Raw genomic sequence first — 8,137 nt, forward strand, 5'->3', positions numbered from 1 at the left:
ACCAACCAAAGAAGGAACGATGACCGACCGGTCGAAACTTGGGACGAGATGGCACGAATGATGAGACGCAGATTCGTACCAAGTCACTACCATCGGGAGTTTCACACTCGACTCAGACGTTTGACCCAGGGATCCAAGAATGTTGAGGAGTATTACCAAGGGATGGATCGGCTAATGCTGAAAGCCGATACGGTAGAATCGGAGGATGCAACAATGGCCCGGTTCTTGAGTGGTCTCAACCGTGATATACAATACCGTATGGAGCTGCAGGACTATCGGGACATTGGAGAGATGTACCACAAGGCAGTCCTAGTGGAACAACAGCTGAAACGCAAAGGCACCAACCGACCCGCATATGGTTCCAGTTCGCGACCTACAGATAAGCCGAGCTACCCATCTCGATCCGACGCTAAGCCCAGGTCGGATTCCAAACCCAGCTCTTCTGCACCCGACTTCAAAGGAAAAGCCGAGGCTGCACCGGCTAGACACTGCGACATTGAATGTTTTAAGTGTTGAGGTAAAGGTCATTATGCTAATAAATGTCCGAACCAACGAACCATGTTGCTTCTTGACTCAGGTGAAATCGTGTCCGACGGAGAGGATACTGGACCGATTTATGACGATGAGGAAGACAAGGAACGAGCAGCAGAAGGTGAATTGCTCGTTGCCCGGAGAGTCCTACTAGCTCAGGAGCCCATAAAAGAAGAAGATCAGCGCGAGAACCTATTTCATACCCGGTGCTTGGTAAAGGGTAAGGTCTGCAGCCTGATCATCGATGGAGGCAGCTGTACGAACGTGGCAAGCACTACAATGGTGGAGAAACTTGGCCTGGAGACGCACAAGCACCCGCAGCCTTATAGTCTCAGGTGGCTAAACAACCAAAGGCAGCTAAAGGTCACCAAGAAGGTCTCGGTTCCATTATCTATCGGACGGTACGAAGATGAGATCATGTGTGATGTGTTACCAATGGAAGCCGGTCATATCCTTTTGGGCCGACCTTGGCAGTATGACCGCAAGGCCATTCACGATGGCTTCTCCAACAAGCACATGTTCGAGCACCAAGGCCGCAAGATCACCCTAGCGCCTTTGTCTCCGCAAGAAGTCTATCTAGACCAGATCAAACTCGAGCAAAGCCACAAAGGAAAAAGCATTGTGAGTGACCCTCTAAACACTTCCACTAAATCTGAGAGTCTGAGAAAAACCCCAGAAACGGCCTTAGAGAGTTTACCCGTGAGGAAAGAAACTCTTTTCGTGAGGCCAAGTGAACTTAAGCACGCCGTGCTTACGAGACAATCCTTTGTTTTGTTAATGTTTAGAAATGCTTTGGCTAGTCTTACTGACCGTGAGCCGGATCTTCCAAGCAGCGTTTTGCCTCTTTTGCAGGAATACAAAGACGTCTTTCCAGAAGAAAGCCCAAGTGGATTACCTCCCATCCGCGGAATAGAACATCAGATCAATTTTGTTCCTGGTGCGTCCTTGCCAAACCGACCCGCATATCGAACCAACCCTGTTGAAACAATGGAACTACAGCGGCAGGTCGGAGAGCTGATGGAGAAAGGACATATACGAGAGAGTATGAGTCCTTGCACGGTCCCGATCTTACTTGTGCCAAAGAAGGACGGCTGATGTGATTCTGGAAAGCAACAATAAAGACTTGGAGTTGGAACTAGAAGATGGAGAGCAGGAAGCTGAGGAACAAGAGCTTGTAGCTGATCAAGAAGATCTTTTAAGCGTTCCAAGTGGTCCAATGACTCGATCAAGGACTAAGAAGCTCAAGCAAATCATTGGAGCTATCATCAAAGGCCTTGATTCGGTTCAAGAGGGAAAAGAGCCGATCACAAGCACCCTGATTGTGATCCAAGTCCAAGATGGCTAAGTGGGCTTGAGATCCAGGCTTGTACTCTTTTTCCCTATCTCAAGTTTTGTCCCATTGGGTTTTCTTGAGATAGGTTTTTAATGAGGCAAGAATGGATCTCTATTTCGCCTAAGTCCACAAAGCCTAAGCCCAAGCTGTTTCATCAAGAGGAGCGTCTAAATCGAATTCAAACTTGACAGCTTGTTCTTTGTTTATTTCCGAGATTGAGTTAATGTTGTGAGACTCATCTCTTCTTTCTTTCTTCTTTATATTCGCTTGAACTCCTTTGTATCAAACCATCTTATCTTTTATTCTCAAACTCTTTCTTAAAGAATAAGATCACGTTTGTTGGTGTGTCATATCCTTCAAACACCTTGAATCGACTTTGTGTGTGTTATATCACTTAGAAGATTCAAGTAGGCGTATCAAGAGTGTTCCGCGACTCTTGTGTGTGTCCTATCGATTCCCAAACCCCTTGTACAATCTCCGATTGTTTCCAAGGTATAACTCATCAAGTTCCAGTCATTAGAGTGACGATCAAGGGCAGATCCTTTACCAGGATCACATCAAGTGGTATCAGAGCTTCATTCTAATCACTGGATCGTCGTGTATCAGGTTGTACCGATTCAAATCTAAGTTCTTTTCGAGTTCTAATCTGTATTTTATGATCACTTGTGCTAGATCTGTCGAGAACTTGATTGTTTGCATCACAAGACATCTAGATCATACTAGTCTTGCTATAAACTGACCGATCAACTTCCTACTCGCATCCGTTTAAGATCGTCTTTAAAATTTTCTTAAAGTGTCTATCGAGATTCTGAAAAAAAAGAACCGATCGCTAGTGACTTTGCTTGTGAAAATTTTCAGGAAAAGCCATGATCGAACAAGCTTCTGATGGAGGCTATGACCACAAAAATGAAAGAACTAATGGCTGCTCAGTTTGAAGTGTTCAAGCAAGAGATGCAACACCAATCCAATGCAAAAACTGATCGAGAAACAAGGAGAAGGAATCACATGCACTCTCCTGAGAGAACCAGAGAACAACTTAGACCACCAAGAGATGAAGCGGCTGAGTCGTACTACAGCCGAGATAGCAGCTCTTCTAGGAGCCATCACCGACGCCAAAGACGAGCCCGAGACGAGCCTATACCTCTCCAAGACGGATTAGGAGGAATCAAGTTGCGGATTCCCTAGTTTCATGGGAAAAATGATCCGGACGCTTACTTAGAGTGGGAGAAAAAGATCGAATTAGTCTTTAACTGTCAACATTACACCGAGATTAACCGAGTAAGGGTCGCGGCCACCGAGTTCTACGACTACGCCTTAAGCTGGTGGGATCAATTGGTTACTTCTAGAAGACGAAATGGAGAATACCCTGTTGAGAGTTGGCAGGAAATGAAAACTATCATGAGGAAGAGGTTTGTGCCGAGCCATTATCATAGGGAATTGCATCAGAGGATCAGAAGATTGGCTCAAGGCAACCGATCAGTGGAAGAATACTATCAAGAAATGGAAACCCTTATGTTGAGAGCTGATATCACCGAAGATAGAGAGGCCAAAATGTCAAGGTTTCTAGGTGGTTTAAATCGAGATATACAGGATCGGCTTGAGATGCAGCATTACGTGGAGGTTGAGGAAATGTTGCATAAGGCCATCCTTATCGAGCAACAACTTAAGAGAAAACCGGTGATAAAATCAAACTATGGAGCCGTATCTACAACTTCTAGTCCAAGTTACCTAAAGGAGGAGAAGCTCAACCCTTATCAAAGAGATGGAAAGCAAATAGCGATGCCAAAGCCTGAGAACAAGCCGTTCGTGACTCAACAAGAAGGAAAAGTCAAAACCGAAGCCTCCACTAGTCGATCTAGAGATGTAAAGTGTTTCAAGTGCCAAGGCCGAGGTCATTACGCCAATGAGTGCTCTAATAAAAGAGTTATGATTCTCAAAGACGATGGAGAAATCGAGTCTGAGGAAGAAAGTCCTGAATATGAACCTATGACCGAGTACGAGGAGTTGCCGGCTCAAGGTTCGCTATTAGTTGCCCGAAGATCTCTAAGTGTTCAGTCCAAGACAGAAGAACAAGAGCAAAGAGAGAACCTATTCCACACTCGATACCTTGTTCAAGGGAAAGTATGTAGTCTTATCATCGATGGGGGCAGTTGTACTAACGTCGCAAGTGAGGCTATGGTCAAGAAGCTAGGTTTAAGCGTTAAGAAGCATCCGAGGCCATACAAGCTTCAATGGTTGAACGAGAATGGAGAGCTGAAAGTGAATAGCCAAGTCTCAGTCCCTATAACCATCGGACGATATCAAGATGAGATCCTTTGTGACGTGTTGCCTATGGAGGCTGGACATATCCTTCTTGGCCGGCCATGGCAATCCGATAGACGAGTTATACATGATGGTTTTACTAATAAGCATTCATTTGTTTTCAATGGCAGGAAGACAACTTTGGTGCCTCTAACACCTCAAGAAGTGTATCAAGATCAGCTCCAACTCAAGCAAAAGGAGAAACTCGTGAACAAATCATCAAACTTTTTCTTAAAAGCTGGTGATGTAGCGAGAGCCTTGATATCCAAGCAACCGGTTTTACTATTTGTCTTTAAAGAGTCTCTTGTTAGTCTCACTAACATCACACCGGTGTTACCGAGTGAAATGAATGACCTATTGCAGGCTTACAATGACGTGTTCCCGGAGGATAATCCTAAGGAGTTGCCACCAATTAGAGGCATCGAACATCAAATAGATTTCATCCCCGGAGCTTCATTACCCAACCGACCTGCCTACAGAACCAACCCGGTAGAAACTAAGGAGCTACAAAGACAAGTGAACGAGCTCATGGAGAAGGGCCACATCAGAGAGGGCATGAGCCCTTGTGCTGTGCCCGTATTACTTGTGCCTAAGAAGGATGGTAGCTGGCACATGTGTGTTGATTGCCGAGCAATTAACAATATAACGGTTAAGTATAGGCATCCAATTCCTAGGTTAGACGACATGTTAGATGAGTTGCATGGGTCTAGCATCTTCTCTAAAATTGATCTTAAGAGTGGATATCATCAAATTAGGATGAAAGAGGGAGATGAGTGGAAAACTGCTTTTAAGACTAAGCATGGCCTATACGAGTGGTTAGTCATGCCTTTTGGCTTGACAAACGCACCTAGCACCTTCATGAGATTAATGAATCATGTTCTTAGGGCGTTTATAGGTGTTTTTGTGGTCGTTTACTTTGATGATATATTGGTCTATAGTAAGAGTCTAAACGATCATGTCTTGCATTTGAAATCTGTCTTAGATGTGCTTAGGAAGGAAAAATTGTATGCCAATCTTAAGAAATGCACATTCTGCACAGATAACTTGGTATTTTTAGGCTTTGTTGTAAGCGCAGATGGAATCAAGGTCGATGAAGAGAAGGTGAAAGCAATAAAAGAATGGCCAAGTCCCAAGACCGTGAGTGAAGTAAGGAGTTTTCACGGCTTAGCCGGATTCTATAGAAGGTTTGTGAAGGACTTTAGCACCATTGCTGCTCCACTTACTGAGATAATCAAGAAAGAAGTTGGATTCAAGTGGGAACAAGCGCAAGAAGATGCATTCCGAGCCTTAAAGGATAAGCTTACTAATGCTCCTCTCTTAATTTTACCTGATTTCCTTAAAACAATTGAAATCGAATGTGATGCCTCTGGTATAGGTATTGGTGCTGTTTTGATGCAGGATCGGAAGCCTATAGCATTCTTTAGTGAGAAACTTGGAGGCGCCACACTTAATTACCCTACATATGACAAAGAACTCTATGCCCTGGTCCGAGCCTTGCAAACATGGCAACACTATCTTTGGCCCAAGGAGTTCGTCATACACACGGATCATGAGTCTCTTAAGCATCTAAAAGGGCAGCAAAAACTCAACAAGAGACACGCAAGGTGGGTAGAATTCATAGAAACCTTTCCCTATGTGATCAAGTACAAACAAGGTAAAGACAATGTAGTTGCCGATGCATTGTCTCGAAGGTATGCTTTGATCTCTACTCTTGATGCTAAGCTTATAGGATTTGAACAGCTTGAACATATGTACACATCAGATTCTGACTTTGGAGAAAAATACCAATCCTGTGAAAAGTTTGCCAAAGATCATTACTTCAGGCAAGATGGGTTCCTCTTTTATGATAATCGCCTATGCATTCCTAACTGTTCTATTCGAGATCTTTTAGTCAGGGAAGCACACGGAGGAGGTCTCATGGGTCATTTTGGCATCACTAAGACCTTGAAAGTGATGCAAGATCACTTCTACTGGCCTCACATGAAGAGAGACGTAGAGAGAATCTGCGAGAGATGTGCAACTTGTAAACAGGCTAAGTCTAAGGTTAAGCCCCACGGTTTGTATTCTCCATTACCTATTCCTTCTCACCCCTGGGTTGATATCTCTATGGATTTCGTACTTGGCTTGCCTAGGACTAGAAGAGGAAAGGATTCTATATTCGTTGTTGTGGATAGATTCTCAAAGATGGCTCATTTCATTGCATGCAATAAAACCGATGATGCATCTCATGTAGCCAATCTGTTCTTTAAAGAAGTAGTTCGTTTGCATGGCATGCCAAGGACCATTGTTTCTGATCGTGATACTAAGTTTCTTAGTTATTTTTGGAAAACATTATGGTCTAAGCTAGGAACTAAGCTTCTGTTCTCCACTACATGTCATCCGCAAACTGATGGACAAGCTGAAGTAGTAAATAGAACTCTGTCTACTTTACTACGTGCATTAGTTAAGAAGAATCTTAAGTCATGGGAAGAATGTTTGCCTCAGGTTGAATTCGCTTATAATCACTCGATGCATACTGCTTCTAAATTTTCACCATTTGAGATTGTCTATGGCTTTAATCCTATAACTCATTTGGATCTAACCCCCATTCCTTTGAGTGAAAGAGCTAGTATCGATGGGCAAAAGAAGGCCGAGCTAGTAAAACAGATCCATGAGAAAGCCAAGAAAAATATAGAGGAGAAGACTAAACTCTATGCGAAACAAGCTAACAAGAAACGTCGAGATATGATCTTTGAAGCTGGCGACCAAGTCTGGGTTCACCTAAGGAAAGAAAGGTTCCCGGCTGAAAGGAAATCAAAACTTATGCCGAGGGTTGATGGACCGTTCAAGATCATCAAGAGGATTCATAACAATGCTTATCAACTAGATCTCCGAGGTAAGTATAATATTAGTCCTAGCTTTAATGTTGCTGACTTAGCTCCTTTTTGTGCAGATGATCCAGATTTGAGGTCAAATCTTTTTCAAGAAGAGGGGGATGATGTGATTCTGGAAAGCAACAATAAAGACTTGGAGTTGGAACTAGAAGATGGAGAGCAGGTAGCTGAGGAACAAGAGCTTGTAGCTGATCAAGAAGATCTTTTAAGCGTTCCAAGTGGTCCAATGACTCGATCAAGGACTAAGAAGCTCAAGCAAATCATTGGAGCTATCATCAAAGGCCTTGATTCGGTTCAAGAGGGAAAAGAGCCGATCACAAGCACCCTGATTGTGATCCAAGTCCAAGATGGCTAAGTGGGCTTGAGATCCAGGCTTGTACTCTTTTTCCCTATCTCAAGTTTTGTCCCATTGGGTTTTCTTGAGATAGGTTTTTAATGAGGCAAGAATGGATCTCTATTTCGCCTAAGTCCACAAAGCCTAAGCCCAAGCTGTTTCATCAAGAGGAGCGTCTAAATCGAATTCAAACTTGACAGCTTGTTCTTTGTTTATTTCCGAGATTGAGTTAATGTTGTGAGACTCATCTCTTCTTTCTTTCTTCTTTATATTCGCTTGAACTCCTTTGTATCAAACCATCTTATCTTTTATTCTCAAACTCTTTCTTAAAGAATAAGATCACGTTTGTTGGTGTGTCATATCCTTCAAACACCTTGAATCGACTTTGTGTGTGTTATATCACTTAGAAGATTCAAGTAGGCGTATCAAGAGTGTTCCGCGACTCTTGTGTGTGTCCTATCGATTCCCAAACCCCTTGTACAATCTCCGATTGTTTCCAAGGTCTATCTCATCAAGTTCCAGTCATTAGAGTGACGATCAAGGGCAGATCCTTTACCAGGATCACATCAACGACACTTGGCGTATGTGCGTTGACTGTCGCGCAATCAACAATATTACGGTAAAATACAGACATCCCATTCCTCGTTTGGATGATATGCTTGATGAACTTCACGGATCTTGTCTTTTTTCTAGGATAGATTTGAAAAGTGGCTATCACCAAATAAGGATGAAAGAGGGGGACGAATGGAAAACAGCCTTTAAGAC

General features: G+C 43.3%; 1 pseudogene; it reads left to right on the forward strand.

Moving 5' to 3' along the window:
• Window positions 1-2,770: 2,770 nt before the first annotated feature.
• LOC112083484 lies at window positions 2,771-7,393 on the forward strand (annotated as a pseudogene).
• The last annotated feature ends 744 nt before the right edge of the window (window positions 7,394-8,137 follow it).

This window comes from Eutrema salsugineum, unplaced genomic scaffold (genome assembly GCF_000478725.1).
Source record: "Eutrema salsugineum unplaced genomic scaffold, Eutsalg1_0 scaffold_6, whole genome shotgun sequence".
NCBI lineage: Eukaryota > Viridiplantae > Streptophyta > Magnoliopsida > Brassicales > Brassicaceae > Eutrema > Eutrema salsugineum.